The sequence below is a fragment of the Manacus candei genome, unplaced genomic scaffold (genome assembly GCF_025592945.1).
Source record: "Manacus candei isolate 608988 ecotype Guabito, Panama unplaced genomic scaffold, ASM2559294v1 h1tg000108l, whole genome shotgun sequence".
Classification (NCBI taxonomy): domain Eukaryota; kingdom Metazoa; phylum Chordata; class Aves; order Passeriformes; family Pipridae; genus Manacus; species Manacus candei.
In genome coordinates this window covers 2,918,391-2,934,851 of record NW_026138156.1, presented here as the reverse complement: position 1 = coordinate 2,934,851, position 16,461 = coordinate 2,918,391, and the positions used below count along the sequence as shown (strand labels likewise).

The following is a 16,461-nucleotide window of genomic DNA, read 5'->3' as shown; positions in this document are numbered from 1 at the left end:
GGGGGATAAGGGCTGTTGTTTCCTTTTTTCAACCCTGCCCTGAAGCTGTCAACCCGACTCCCGAAATTTCCTACGGACGAAGATTCCTCCCTAATCAAAGGTACCACGACACAAAACTCTTGTTGCCCATGGAGTACCAAGGTTGACGCAACAACTGCAACAAAAACTCAACAATTCCAGGCGCTCTTTCATAGAGATAATGGCGATTGTTTCCTTTTCTTAGCCCTGCACTCAAACTGCCATTCCTCACGGACAAAAGTCAACAAGAAAAAGATTCCTCTCAAACAGAATAGGCCAGTCTACAAAGCTCTTACTGCCCATGGACTGCCCAGGCTGACCACTAATCCAAAAATTGCCGACTTTCTGTCCGGGGGATAAGGGCTGTTGTTTCCTGTGTTCAGACCTGCCTCCCAACTGCCAGACTCACTCCCAAAATTGTTTTCAAAGATTCCTTCCACACCAAAGATGTCAGTACAGAGAGCTCTTGCTCCCCATGGAGTAGCCAGAATGTCTCACCAGCTGCACCACAAAGCCAAAGCTTCCAGGCTTTCTTTCCTTCAGACAAGGGCAGTCATTTCCTGTTTTCGACCCTACATCACAACTGACAGCCCGACTCCCAAAATTGCATAAAAACAAACATTCCTCCCAGTCTAAAGTTGACAGTACAGAGAGCTCTTCCTGCCCGTGGAGTGTCCAGGCTGACAAACCAACTGCACCAAAAAACAAAAGCCTCCAGGCTTTCTTTCCTGGCGATACGGGCTGTCATTTCCTGGGTTAAGCCGTGGATCCAAATTCTCAGTCGAACTCCCAAAATTATATATGGACGAAGATTCCTTCTACTCTAAAGTTGCCAGCACAGAAAGCTCTTGCGGTCCATGGAGTCTCGAGGTTGAAAAACCAACTGCACCACAAAGCGAAAGACTGCTGGCTTTCTTTCCTGGTGAAAAGGGTTATCATTTCCTCTTTTCAGACCTGTCTCGAAATTGCCAGCCCTACTCCCACAATTGCATACAAACAAAGATTCCTCCCACATCAAAGTTTCCATCACAGGAAGCTCTTGCTCAGCATGGACTCTCCAGGCTGACAAACCAACGGCAAAACAAAGCCAAAGCTTCCGGGCTTTCTTTCCTGCAGATAAGGGCTGTCATTTCCTCTTTTAAACCCTGCCTCCCAATTGCCAGCCTGACTCCCAAAATTGCATACAAACAGAGATTCCTCCCAGACTAAAGTTGACAGCACAGAAAGCTCTTGCATTTCATGGAGTCCCCAGGCTGACAAACCAACGGCACCACAAAGCCAAATTTTCCAGGCTTTCTTTCCTGGCGATTAGGGCTGTAATTTCGTCTTTTCAGCGCTGCCTCTAAATTACCAGTCCGACTTCCAAAATTGCAGGCAAACAGATTCCTCCCAGACTAAAGTTGAGAACACAGAAAGCTCTTGCTGCCCATGTAGTCTCCAGGCTGAAAAAACAACTGCACCACAAAGCCAAAGTTTACTGTCTTTCTTTCCGGGTGATAAGGGCTGGAATTTCCTGTTGTCAGAACTGCTTCCCAAATGCCGGCCCCATTCCCAAAATTGCATACGGACGAAGATTCCTCCCACACTAAAGATGCGAGCACGAAAATTCTTGCTCCCCATGGAGTACCAAGAATGACACATCAGTTGCACAAAAAAGCCAAATTTTACATGCTTTCTTTCCTGGCGAGAAGGGCTGGCATTTCCTGTTTTCAGACCTGCCTCCCAACTGCCAGACCTCCTCCCAAAATTGCATATAAACAAAGATTCCTCCCACACCAAAGGTGGTAGCACAGAAAGCTCTTGCAGCTCATAGACTCCCCAGGTTGACAAACCAACTCCACCACAAAGCAGAAGATTGCTGGCTTTTTTCCTGGGGATAAGGGCTGTTGTTTCCTCTTTTCAGCCCTGCCTCCCATCTGAAAGACCAACTCCCAAAATTGCATACATACAAAGATCGTCCCACACCAAAGCTGCCAGTACAGAAAGTTTTTGCTGTTCATGGATGCCCCAAGCTGAAAAACCAACTGCAACACAAAACCAAAACTTCCAGGCTTTCTTTCCTGCGGATAAGGGCTGCTGTTTCCTGTTTTCAACCCTTCCTCCCGACTGAGAGCCCGAAATCAAAATTGCAAACAAACAATGATTCGTCCCGCAGAAAAGGTGCCAATATATAAAGCTCTTGCTCTGCATGGAGTCCTCAGGCTGACACACTATCTGCACCAAAAGCCAAAGCTTCCAGATTTCTCTTGCTGGCATGGGGAGACTCCCGCATTGTCCTCTAGGGCACAAGCTTTTGACAATTTTTGAGGAGCACGAGAGGCATAATATCCCTCCGGGTTCAGCACTCCGGGTCAGCCTCGTCTGGTCTGTCCCGGGGCGTGTCCCTGCTGGCAGCAGGAGCACTTCTGCAGGCGACAAAGATAACCTGTCCTGTCCTTATGTCAGGGGCTGTGGCACCAGTACTACGACGAGGTAGGGCATGGGAGAAACACCTTCCTCAGAGAAAGCTTGGATGTGGCATGGCATCTCTCACCTGCTTTGGAGATCATGGAGATGCAGCCTCCGTGAGGAGATCTCTTCTGTGTCCCTCCTCCTGCTCCTCTTGCTCAGAGGACCCGAGAACAGCCAGTGAATCTGAATTGGATTTGCTGGAACCAGCACATCTGCAGCAGGTTGAGGGGCACTCAGAAGCGGGACTTCGTGGTAAAAAACAAACCCTAAGATATCTTTGGAATTTCATGGAATCAAAGGAGGAAAACAAAAGAATTAAACCCAATGACCAGAAACCATTGGATTGACCATTTCTTAGTGTGTCAACTGGGGATACATGGGGTACTCTGCCATGCATGGATCAAAGATCTAGTATAAATTTCGGAATATAAATACAGTGACACTTGAAAACCCCTCCCCCTTCACAAGCAGTCGAGAATTAGGTTATGATTTTGAGGTCAAATAGCATCTTGGGTTTTATGCGTGGAGAGAGACTGCCATCTATCGTCCATTTCTTCTGGGAGGGGAAGTCACGTTCAGAGAGTGGTCTTCTCGCTAAGCAGGCCTAGTAGCTTCTCTGATTGATCTCTCCAACCTCTAACTCCTAAAGCAATCTTTGGTTTTGTGGAGCAGTTGTTTTGTCAGCCTGGACATTCCACGTGGAGCAAGAGCTTTTTGTGCTGGCATCTTTGGTGTGGAAGGAATATTTGTTTGTATGAAATTTTAAGAGTCAGGCTGCAGTTGGGAATAGATCTGAAAACAGGATAAGCAACAGGCCTTATCCTCAGGAAAGAAAGCCTGCGATTTTTGGCTTTGTGGTGCAGTTGGTTTGTCAGCCTGAGGACTCCATGGAGAGCAGGAGCTTTCTATATTGGCACCTTTTCTGTGGGACGAATCTTTGTATGGAATTTTGGGGTCGGGCTGGTCTGAAAAAAGGAAACAACAGCCCTTATCGGCAGGAAAGAAAGTCTGGAAGTTTTGGCTTTGTGGTGCAGTTGGTTTTTCAGCCTGGGGCATCCATGAACAGCAAAAACTTTCTGTACTGGTACCTTTGGTGAGGGAGGATTTTCGTGTGTATGCAGTTTTGGGAGTTGGTCTTTCAGATGGGAGGCAGGGCTGAAAAGAGGAAACAACAGTCCTTATCACCATGAAAAAAAACCTGGAAACTTTTGCATTGTAGTGCAGTGGGTTTTTCAACGAAGATTCCTCCCAAATCAAAGGTGCCATGACAGAAAGCTCTTACTGCCCATGGATTGCCCATGATGGCCCATCAACTGCAACACAAACTCAACGCTTCCAGGTTTTCTTTTCTGGCGATAATGGCGATTGTTTCCTGTTCTCAGCCCTGCATACATACTACCATTCCTCCCGGACAAAATTCAACATGAAACAAGATTCCTCCCAGACAGAATAGGCCAATCTACAAAGCTCTTGCTGCCCATGGAGTGCCCCGGCTGGCCCACCAATTGCCCCAAAAAGCCAAAGCTTCCTGGCTTTCTGTCCGGGGGATAAGGGCTGTTGTTTCCTTTTTTCAACCCTGCCCTGAAGCTGTCAACCCGACTCCCGAAATTTCCTACGGACGAAGATTCCTCCCTAATCAAAGGTACCACGACACAAAACTCTTGTTGCCCATGGAGTACCAAGGTTGACGCAACAACTGCAACAAAAACTCAACAATTCCAGGCGCTCTTTCATAGAGATAATGGCGATTGTTTCCTTTTCTTAGCCCTGCACTCAAACTGCCATTCCTCACGGACAAAAGTCAACAAGAAAAAGATTCCTCTCAAACAGAATAGGCCAGTCTACAAAGCTCTTACTGCCCATGGACTGCCCAGGCTGACCACTAATCCAAAAATTGCCGACTTTCTGTCCGGGGGATAAGGGCTGTTGTTTCCTGTGTTCAGACCTGCCTCCCAACTGCCAGACTCACTCCCAAAATTGTTTTCAAAGATTCCTTCCACACCAAAGATGTCAGTACAGAGAGCTCTTGCTCCCCATGGAGTAGCCAGAATGTCTCACCAGCTGCACCACAAAGCCAAAGCTTCCAGGCTTTCTTTCCTTCAGACAAGGGCAGTCATTTCCTGTTTTCGACCCTACGTCACAACTGACAGCCCGACTCCCAAAATTGCATAAAAACAAACATTCCTCCCAGTCTAAAGTTGACAGTACAGAGAGCTCTTCCTGCCCGTGGAGTGTCCAGGCTGACAAACCAACTGCACCAAAAAACAAAAGCCTCCAGGCTTTCTTTCCTGGCGATACGGGCTGTCATTTCCTGGGTTAAGCCGTGGATCCAAATTCTCAGTCGAACTCCCAAAATTATATATGGACGAAGATTCCTTCTACTCTAAAGTTGCCAGCACAGAAAGCTCTTGCGGTCCATGGAGTCTCGAGGTTGAAAAACCAACTGCACCACAAAGCGAAAGACTGCTGGCTTTCTTTCCTGGTGAAAAGGGTTATCATTTCCTCTTTTCAGACCTGTCTCGAAATTGCCAGCCCTACTCCCACAATTGCATACAAACAAAGATTCCTCCCACATCAAAGTTTCCATCACAGGAAGCTCTTGCTCAGCATGGACTCTCCAGGCTGACAAACCAACGGCAAAACAAAGCCAAAGCTTCCGGGCTTTCTTTCCTGTAGATAAGGGCTGTCATTTCCTCTTTTAAACCCTGCCTCCCAATTGCCAGCCTGACTCCCAAAATTGCATACAAACAGAGATTCCTCCCGGACTAAAGTTGACAGCACAGAAAGCTCTTGCATTTCATGGAGTCCCCAGGCTGACAAACTGTTATAGATTAGGAAATCAGGGGAATTTTCCTTCCCCCTGCCCCACTCCAAGGGAGAAGAAACGAAGTGAGGGGGGGGAGGGAGGTTATTAACATTACCAAAGATTTAGCCAGGCTGGGCTAACGACTCATTTGGAGAAAGAAAAGGAAGAGGCGGGGCAGGTGGGACTCTGGCCAGAAGGGGAGAGGCAGTGGGTGTGTGTGTGGCTGGCTCTCTGGGGTGCAGACAGGCATTTTCGTTGGGGGGGGGGACCGGAGGTCTAGCTTGTTTTGGCTGTTAATCCTGGGGAGCTCGACCTCCCATCCTGCTGGCTTCAACCTGCCTGACTGTCCCGCCCGCCGGAGCTGCTGTGTTTCATCGGAGAGTTTTTGCTTGCCCGCGGGAGAGGAGGAGGAGTTTTTGGATACACTACCACCTGAGACTGCAGTGAGTCCTCGCCACTTGAGACAGCGGTGAGTTCCCGTGGGAGTGTGCTGCCTGCCTTCCTTGTCGCCCCCACGGAGGCGAGGACCCCCCTCATCTCCTTCTCGGTTTCCCCACGCGGTCCGGGACCGCTCTCTCCGGTCCCCTCTTCCCGCGGGTGACTGACGGAGCCCACAGCGCCCCCTGCCGACCGTGACCGGGTACTGCAGGTCCTACAGCTCCAGCGGCCCAACAGCGCCCCCTGCAGGCCGCAATTAGGACTGTGCTAAAGGACAGAGGAGTATTCTTTTAGACTTGTTGTTGTGGTTGTTGTTGCTGGTGTTGTTTTGTTTGGTGTTACTGTTTTGTTTTTTTTTTTTTCATTTTTTGCCAACATTCATATATTTCTTAATAAAGGGTTGTTATTTCTTCTGTTTCTCCACATTTTCCTCGAGTAAAGCCCCTTAATTTGACATTACAATTGCAGAGAGAGAGGAGTTTGGTCTACCTCACAACTCACCCTCTTTAGCAAACAGTCTAGTCTCTCTAGACTGAGACATTTTTGGCGCCCAATGTGGGGCCTAGAAAGAGGAAAGGTGGAAAAAGAATAACTACCCTTTGTGTGATTGACACGCGTTTTTGAACTTGTAGGCACCATGATATTAGGGGTTGTTGCTTTCCTCTGGCATATAACCATGCCAAGATACCTGTCCCACCTGTTAACGTGTTTCAGTTCGGATACTAGTACTTACATTGCAATAAGTACTTTTGAGTTTGTGCTTTGGGTATATGACACGGCAAATTCAGCACCTGTGATTTTCATCCGGAACATATCCTCAGGGATACACTACTGCTCCAGCCTAAGCTGCTTCCTCTGGGGTTTTAAGGATAATAGTACCCATCCTTATGGAGACACACAGGGGCATGCACGTGCCCAACCTTTTATTCAGTTCCCTTTTGGATACAATACAATGTCCTCTGGGAAGTTTAAATCATTTTTAGATGTATGAGACATTTCAATTGTTGGGCTTTTCATCCTAAATTGTGCCACTATAGCATACCTGATATACCAAGCCAAGGCCAAGAATTACCGAGAAGGTGTTCAGGAGCCTGACCCAGGGATGGAAAACCTCGAGTGACGTGGGTTATGGGAGGACATGGGTAAATTCCTAGAAAGTTGCTCAACTCCCATGACATGGAAACTTACCCTTGAACAACTCCTGAACCCTATAAAAATAATGAAAGCTGTGAGGGAGAGGGGTCGTGATGGATCCATGGAGAAGCAGGTGACAGCTGCATGTGGGGTCTTGGCCATTGCCTACAGGAAGTTGCTTGGTATGGTGCAGCATTCCCAGGGGAAAGGAAAAGACGAGGACAAGATGCCTAATACCAAGGTGACTCAGGATAAGGCAAAAACTAAGGGGCAGACTAAACCAACGGAGGTTGCCACTATCCACAGGAAGAAATGTAAAGCCAAATCAGTTCGCCTAGTTGACGATGATGGAGAGGCAGGGTCCTCACAAGCAGCTGCTCCAGAGACAGAAATCATCACTGAGTCTTTATCGTATAATAACCTCCGGAATCTACGGGCAGATGTTGCTCGTCGTCCGAGTGAGCCCGTTCTGGCCTGGATGATCCGAGTTTGGGACTCTACAGGTGATGCAGTAAACCTTGATGGTGGTGAAGCGAGGTTCCTGAGGTCCATTGCCCAAGATGTGGGTATTGAGGAGGTGTTTGTGAGGGAATCGAAGCCCCTGTCTCTCTGGGCACGGCTCGTGGATGGTGTGAGAGAGAGGTTCATTTACAGAGATTCCTTGCAGGCAGATCATTACACCAAGAGCTGGAAGACCATCGATGAAGGAATCCTACGGCTGAGAGAAATGGCATTGCTGGAAGTACTGTTTGGGGGGGATGGGCAACCTACCAACGATCCTGACAAGGTTAAGTGTACACCACAGATGTGGTGGAGCTTTACACGTATGGGGCCATCCATACATAAAGGTTACCTGACATCACTGGAGGCTGGGGAGAAGCGGGAGCCAGTGATGTCTGTAATAAATAAACTTCGGTTGTACGACAGTATGATCGGAGGACCGATACAGGCCCGTATCTCCTCTGTAGAGACAATAGTTAATGAGCTCAAGGAATTAACTACAAGGTTGAAAGAGAAGATTGAGAGAAACAATCTCCATACGGCCCCAGTGAGAACCAGACGCCCCCCAGCTAGAGAGAACAGACAGACTTCACGAACTGAGTTGTGGTACTTCCTAAGTGACCATGGAGAAGATATGAGGCGGTGGGACAGGAAACCTACCCGGGCCCTAGCAGCCCGAGTACAAGAGTTGAAAGAGAAAGAAAAGGGGAAGTCTGCGAAAGTGAGTGCCGTACCAGTATCCTGCGGGCAGGGATCTGACTCGGTAGAGGGCACCTCCCGTCGACGTTCACAAGAGGAAAACGATGACTGGCAGAATGAAGACGAGTGTTAGAGGGGCCCTGCCTCTAGCCAGGTAGAGGCACGGGACAACCGTGTGGATCAGATGGCCTGGCACGTCAGACCCACAGAAATATCAGGCTTTGGTTGATACTGGTGCTCAGTGTACGTTAATGCCCTCGGGACATGTGGGACCAGAGACTATTTCCATTTCGGGGGTGACTGGAGGATCTCAAGAGTTGACCATAGTGGAAGCTGAAGTGAGCTTGACCAGGAAAGACTGGCAGAAACACCCCATTGTGACTGGTCCAGATGCCCCATGTATCCTGGGCATTGACTATCTCAAGAACGGGTACTTCAAGGACCCCAAGGGACATAGATGGGCTTTTGGAATAGCTGCTGTGGAGACCGAGGCGGCTAAACAGTTGAACTCGCTGCCCGGCCTCTCGGAGAGCCCTTCGGCCGTAGGGTTGCTGAAAGTCGAGGAACAGCAAGTGCCAATCGCCACTACAATAGTGCATCGCCGGCAGTACCGGACGAACCGAGACTCTGTGATCCCCATCCATAAGATGATCTGTGAGCTGGAGAGTCAAGGGGTGATCAGCAAGACCCATTCACCTTTCAACAGTCCCATCTGGCCTGTGCGTAAGTCTAACGGAGAATGGAGACTGACTGTGGACTACCGTGACCTGAATGAAGTCACCCCACCGCTGAGCGCTGCTGTTCCAGACATGTTGGAACTCCAGTATGAACTGGAGTCCAAGACAGCGAAGTGGTATACCACTATTGACATCGCAAACGCATTCTTCTCCATTCCCTTAGCAGCAGAGTGTAGGCCGCAGTTCGCTTTCACCTGGAGGGGCGTGCAGTACACTTGGAACCGACTGCCCCAGGGGTGGAAACACAGCCCCACCATCTGCCATGGGCTGATCCAAGCCATATTAGAGAAGGGTGAGGCTCCAGAACACCTGCAATACATTGACGACATCATCATATGGGGGGACACAGCAGAGGAGGTTTCCGAGAAAGGGAAGAAAATCATCCAGATCCTCCTGGGAGCTGGTTTTGCCATAAAGAAGAGTAAAGTTAAGGGACCTACCCGAGAAATCCAGTTCCTGGGGGTGAAATGGCAAGATGGGCGTCGTCAGATCCCGACAGAAGTCATCAATAAGATCACAGCCATGGCCCCACCAACCAACAAGAAAGAAACGCAAGCTTTTCTGGGTGCCATAGGTTTCTGGAGGATGCATATCCTGGAGTACAGTCAAATCGTAAGCCCTCTCTATCTGGTTACCCGAAAAAAGAATGATTTCCAGTGGGGCCCTGAACAGCAACAGGCATTCGAACAGATTAAACGAGAGATTGCACATGCTGTAGCCCTTGGACCAGTCAGGACGGGGACAGATGTGAAAAATGTACTCTATTCTGCAGCTGGGAATAAAGGTCTCTCCTGGAGCCTCTGGCAAAAGGTGTCTGGTGAGACTCGAGGTCGCCCACTTGGGTTCTGGAGCCGAAGCTACAGGGGATCTGAAGCCAATTACACCCCAACAGAGAAGGAGATCCTAGCGGTTTATGAAGGAGTACAAGCTGCCTCTGAGGTGATTGGCACAGAAGAACAGCTGCTCTTGGCACCTCGACTACCAGTGCTGAACTGGATGTTTAAGGGAAAGGCCCCCACCACACATCATGCCACTGATGCTACATGGAGTAAGTGGATCGCTCTGCTCACACAGCGTGCCCGTATTGGAAATCTGAATCGCCCTGGGATCCTAGAAGTCATCACAAATTGGCCGGAAGGCGAGAGTTTTGGTCTAGCAGATGAGGAAGCAGAAGAGCAGGCGGTACGGGCTGAAGAAGCTCCAGAATTTGATAAACTACCGAAAGAAGAAGCACGCTACGCCCTCTTCACTGACGGTTCCTGTCGCCTTGTAGGAACGAAGCGCAAATGGAAAGCAGCTGTATGGAGCCCCGCCCGACAAGTTTCAGAAGCTACTGAAGGGGAAGGAGAATCGAGTCAATTCGCAGAGCTCAAAGCTGTCCAGCTAGCATTGGACATTGCTGAACGGGAGAAGTGGCCAAAGCTTTACATCTACACTGACTCGTGGATGGTAGCCAATGCTTTGTGGGGATGGCTGGACAGATGGAAGAAGGCCAATTGGAAACGCGGGGGAAAACACATCTGGGCTGCTGATACGTGGCAAGACATCGCTACCCGAACAGAGAAGCTCGCTGTGAGGGTCCGCCACGTAGATGCCCATGTGCGCAAAGGCCGAGCCAATGAGGAGCATCGCAACAATGAACAGGCAGACCGAGCTGCATGAGTCAAGGTGTCACAGGTGGACTTGGACTGGCAGCACAAAGGAGAGTTGTTCCTAGCATGGTGGGCCCATGATGCCTCAGGCCATCAGGGCAGAGATGCCACCCATAGATGGGCATGAGACCGAGGGGTGGACTTAACCAAGGACATTATTTCCCAGGTTATCCATGACTGTGAGACCTGTGCTGCCATTAAACAGGCTAAGAGACTCAAGCCCCTATGGTATGGTGGACGTTGGAGTAAGTACAGGTATGGGGAGGCCTGGCAAGTCGATTACATCACACTGTCACGAACCCGCCAAGGTAAGCGCTATGTGCTTACTATGGTGGAAGCCACCACTGGATGGTTGGAGACGTACCCGGTGCCTCACGCTACTGCCTGAAATACCATCCTGGGCCTTGAAAAGCAAGTCCTGTGGCGACATGGTACCCCAGAGCGCATTGAATCAGATAACGGAACTCATTTTAAAAACAGCTTAGTTGCCACCTGGGCAGGGGAGCATGGCATCAAGTGGGTGTACCACATCCCATACCACGCAGCAGCCGCAGGGAAAGTTGAACGACATAATGGACTGTTGAAAACCACCCTGAAGGCGTAGGGTGGAGGGACAGACAAGAACTGGGACCAGCACCTAGCAAAGGCTACATGGCTAGTTAACACCAGAGGTTCCATCAACCGAGCCGGCCCTGCCCAGTCAGAGTCCCTCCACACCGTGGATGGAGATAAGGTCCCCGTGATTCACGCGAGGGGTGTGTTAGGGAAAAAGGTTTGGGTTGACCCTACCTCGAGCAAAGACAAACCCATTCGTGGGATTGTTTTTGCCCAGGGGCCCGGCTGCACCTGGTGGGTGATGCAGGAAGATGGAGAAACTCGGTGCATACCTCAGGGAAACCTTACTCTGGGGTGAGCTGGCTGTAACTGTATACTTGTATCTGTATGTAACCCTGCACCTGTATCTGTATGTGTATCTACCTATTAGTGGATGTGTATATAGTTGGAATACTGGATGTACGTATGAGGATCAAAGATTTAACCTGATAAGTGTGGCAGCATGGGGAAGAAAAATTAGGGGTGGATAATGTTATAGATTAGGAAATCAGGGGAATTTTCCTTCCCCCTGCCCCACTCCAAGGGAGAAGAAACGGAGTGAGCGGGGGAGAGGGAGGTTATTAGCATTACCAAAGATGTAGCCAGGCTGGGCTAACGACTCATTTGGAGAAAGAAAAGGAAGAGGCGGGGCAGGTGGGACTCTGGCCAGGAGGGGAGAGGCAGTGGGTGTGTGTGTGGCTGGCTCTCTGGGGTGCAGACAGGCATTTTCATTGGGGAGGGGGACCGGAGGTCTAGCTTGTTTTTGGCTGTTAATCCTGGGGAGCTCGACCTCCCATCCTGCTGGCTTCAACCTGCCTGACTGTCCCGCCCGCCGGAGCTGCTGTGTTTCATCGGAGAGTTTTTACTTGCCCGTGGGAGAGGAGGAGGAGTTTTTGGATACACTACCACCTGAGACTGCAGTGAGTCCTCGCCACTTGAGACAGCGGTGAGTTCCCGTGGGAGTGTGCTGCCTGCCTTCCTTGTCGCCCCCACGGAGGCGAGGACCCCCCTCATCTCCTTCTCGGTTTCCCCATGCGGTCCGGGACCACTCTCTCCGGTCCCCTCTTCCCGCGGGTGACTGACGGAGCCCACAGCGCCCCCTGCCGACTGTGACCGGGTACTGCAGGTCCTACAGCTCCATCAGTCCTACAGCGCCCCCTGCCGACCGTGACCAGGTACTGCAGGTCCTACAGCTCCATCAGTCCTACAGTGCCCCCTGCCGACCGTGACCGGGTACTGCAGGCCCTACAGCTCCATCAGTCCTACAGCGCCCCCTGCCGACCGTGACCGGGTACTGCAGGCCCTACAGCTCCATCAGTCCTACAGTGCCCCCTGCCGACCGTGACCGGGTACTGCAGGCCCTACAGCTCCATCAGTCCTACAGCGCCCCCTGCCGACCGTGACCGGGTACTGCAGGCCCTACAGCTCCATCAGTCCTACAGCGCCCCCTGCCGACCGTGACCAGGTACTGCAGGTCCTACAGCTCCAGCGGCCCAACAGCGCCCCCTGCAGGCCGCAATTAGGACTGTGCTAAAGGACAGAGGAGTATTCTTTTAGACTTGTTGTTGTGGTTGTTGTTGCTGGTGTTGTTTTGTTTGGTGTTACTGTTTGTTTTTTTTTTTCCTTTTTTGCCAACATTCATATATTTCTTAATAAAGGGTTGTTATTTCTTCTGTTTCTCCACATTTTCCTCGAGTAAAGCCCCTTAATTTGACATTACAATTGCAGAGAGAGAGGAGTTTGGTCTACCTCACAACTCACCCTCTTTAGCAAACAGTCTAGTCTCTCTAGACTGAGACACAAACCAACGGCACCACAAAGCCAAATTTTCCAGGCTTTCTTTCCTGGCGATTAGGGCTGTAATTTCGTCTTTTCAGCGCTGCCTCTAAATTACCAGTCCGACTTCCAAAATTGCAGGCAAACAGATTCCTCCCAGACTAAAGTTGAGAGCATAGAAAGCTCTTGCTGCCCATGTAGTCTCCAGGCTGAAAAAACAACTGCACCACAAAGCCAAAGTTTGTTGTCTTTCTTTCCGGGTGATAAGGGCTGGAATTTCCTGTTGTCAGAACTGCTTCCCAAATGCCGGCCCCATTCCCAAAATTGCATACGGACGAAGATTCCTCCCACACTAAAGATGCGAGCACGAAAATTCTTGCTCCCCATGGAGTACCAAGAATGACACATCAGTTGCACAAAAAAGCCAAATCTTACATATTTTCTTTCCTGGCGAGAAGGGCTGGCATTTCCTGTTTTCAGACCTGCCTCCCAACTGCCAGACCTCCTCCCAAAATTGCATACAAACATTGCCCCTAGACTAAAGTTGCCAGCAGTGAAACGCTTGCACCCCGCAGATTTTCCAGAATGACAAAACAACAGCACCACAAAGCCAAAGCTTGCTGGCTTTTCTTTCAGGGGATAAGGGTTGTCGTTTTCAACCCTGTCATTTCGCAGCCTTACTCCTAAAATTGTAAAGGAAAAAAATTTGTATCTCACCAAAGATGCCATACAAAATGGTCTTGCTCCCCTTGGAGACTCCAAGTCGACACACAAAATTGCACAGCCCTTATGGCCAGGAAAGAAAACAAGGAAGCTTTGACTTTGTGGTGCAGTGGGTTTGCAGCCTGGAGACTCCATAGGGAGCAAAACATTTCTCTGGTGGCATCTTAGCTGTGCCAGGAGTCTTTTATGCAATACTGGGAATCGGTCTGGCAGTTGGGAGGCAGGGCTGAGAAGAGGAAATGACTTGCCCTATGGCCCAGAAAGAGAGCAAGGTTTGGCTTTTTGGTACTGCTGGTTTGTCAAAGTGAGGAGTCCATGGGGAGGAAGAGTATCCATGCTAGCATCACTGGTGTGGGAGGAATGTTTGCTTATACGCAATTTTTGGGGATGGGTTGGTAGTTGGGAGGCAGGGGGAAAACAGGATCAATAACCCTTATTGCCAGGAAAAAAGTTTGGAAGCTTTGTCTTTGTTGTGCAGTTGGTGTTTTAGCCTTGTTACTCCATGGAAAGCAAGAGCTTTCTGTACCGGCATCTTTGGAGTGGGAGGAAACTTTGTTCGTATGCAATTTTGGGATGCGGTCTGGCAGTTGGGAGGTATGGCTGAAAAAAAGAAACAACAGCCCTTATCGCCAGGAAAGAAAGATTGGAAAGCTTTGCCTTTGTGGTGCTGTCCGTTTGTAAGCCTGAATATTCCATGGGGAACAAGAGATTTCTGTGCTGGCACCTCTGGTGTGGGAGGAATCTTCATCTTTATGCAATATTGGGAGTCAGGCATTCAGTTAGGAAGCAGGTCTGAAAGCAGGAAACAATAGCCCTTGTCCTCAGGAAAGAAAATTTGGAAGGTTTGGCTTTTAGGTTCAGTTAGTTTATCCGCCTGGACACTCCATGGGGAGCAAAAGCCTTCTCTGGTGGCATCTTCACGGTGGAAGGAATATTTTACGCAATTTTGGGAGTCGGGCTGGCAGTTGAGAGGCAGATTTGAAAACAGGAAACGAGTCCTTATCGTCAGGAAAGAAAATTTGAAAATTTGGCTTAGTAGTTGAGTTGACTTGCCAACCTTGGGTGTCCATGTATAGCAAGAGTTTTTTCCACTGGCATCTTTGTTGTGGGAGGAAACTTTGTTTCGATGTACTTTTGGGAGTCGGGCTGGCAGTTAAAAGGCAGGAAAACAGGAACGCCAGAGAAGAAAGTTTGGAAGCTTTGGCTTTGCGGTGTAGTTGTTTTGTGATTCTGGGCACTCGATGAGCACGAAAAGCATTCTCTGTTGGCGTCTATATGTGGGAGGAATCTTCATAAGTATGCAAATTTGGGAATAGGGCTGGTAGTTGGGATGTCGGTCTGGAAACAGGAACTGACAACCCCTATCCCCAACAAAGAAAGCTTGGAAACTTTGGCTTTGTGGTGCAGTGGATTTTTAAACCTTGGGTCTACATTAAAAAGAAAAGCTTTCTGTTGTAACAGCTTTGCTGTCGGAGGAATCTTTATTTGTAAGCAATTTTGCAGTCGGGCTTTCAGTTGGGCGGCAGGGCTTAAAACATAAAATGATAGTCCCAGGAAAGAAAGATACCACCAGGAAAGAAAGGCTGCAATGCCGCAATCAGGTCAAGACTCTCAGTGCAGGTACAAAAACGAAATTAATTTTATTGATTACAGAGGAGTATATATATCTGAGTATACACTTCAAACAGCCCCTGATTGGTTGATTCTGAGTACACAGCTGGTCTTTCTTAGTTTTCTTTCAAGTCACTCTATCGTACTTAAAACATCCTGGTCTGTGACAGCCCTCAAGTTTTATGACCTTGTTTACTTCGCTTCCTGCGCGGACAAGGTCACTTCGCCCTGGATCAGTCACGACATCTTCTTGAAGAATGGCTTCCACATTACAGTGCCTGTTAATCCCGCAACATCTCCCCCTCTCTTATTAAAAACTGCATCAGCCATACTATGAATTCTACTAGCAAAGCACTGAATAACACAAGGAGCCATACAGAGTACAATTCCAATAATTAATACAATGATACATATCCATTTCAAAACATCCTTGACCCATGCAGATAAACCTAATGATAGTAACCAATCGTCCAAAGGATTTGTGCTCACAGTGATCCTTTTTGCATGTTCTTTCAACCACTTCAATTGCTCCTGGATGGACTCTGAGTGATCTGAGAGATTAAAACAGCAGAGACCTTGGTATTCCTCACAACCTTTTCCTTGTACCAATAGCAAGTAATCGATGGCAGCTCGATTTTGGAGCACAGCCTTGCGCATGCTGCTCATATCTTGTGCCAATTGGGAAAGTACATTAGTGGTGACATTAGCTTGTTTAGCAGTCCAACACGCAAGGTGTTTTAATTGGGTCAACGCTTCCTCTGCTGCGATTTGGGGAATTATGGCAGCAAACACTCGAGCTGTGGTTCCCCACAAGCTTACCTCATCAGAACAGTCTGAGGACAATTGTTCGAGACTTCTACGAGCTCTTTGTGTTTTGCCATGCAGTATGGTTTGCCATTGCTCTTTAGAAGGTGCTAGGAGAGCAAGTTTTCCAAGATAACAAGCTCCCCCATGAGCTTCTTTGGGGATGCCTTGCCACGCTCTATCACCACAGATAAGGTATATTTGATGTGGCATGGAGGTAGCATAGGAATAATTAAGGTGGATGTGGCCTGAACCCCATCCATAAACACGATCAGGAGAACAATATTGGGACGTGTTTTAATTTTTGTGAGGTGTTAACCAGGTACGTCTTTTCTGTTAAATTGTACGATCCAAAAAAGACACATCCTGAACCATTTGATGGTCGACTATCCAGTAGGTTTAACTCCTGAGGATCCCAAGGCAAAGGTTCTTTAAGACTTTTTAACAACATACCTAAGCAATAACTAGCACTTCGTGCAGTACAATTTATACTTACTACATTCTTAGCAAGCTCAAA

General features: G+C 48.9%; 1 long non-coding RNA gene across 2 annotated transcripts; it reads left to right on the top strand.

Annotated features, from left to right (window-relative positions):
• Nucleotides 1-11,075: 11,075 nt before the first annotated feature.
• LOC127461550 (uncharacterized) lies at nucleotides 11,076-12,572 on the top strand. Of its 2 annotated transcripts, none has more exons than XR_007900130.1 (2): nucleotides 11,076-12,156; nucleotides 12,273-12,572. It is a non-coding gene; the product is annotated as an uncharacterized LOC127461550 (long non-coding RNA). The 2 variants fall into 2 exon arrangements; XR_007900131.1 differs by having other exon boundaries at nucleotides 11,076-12,214.
• The last annotated feature ends 3,889 nt before the right edge of the window (nucleotides 12,573-16,461 follow it).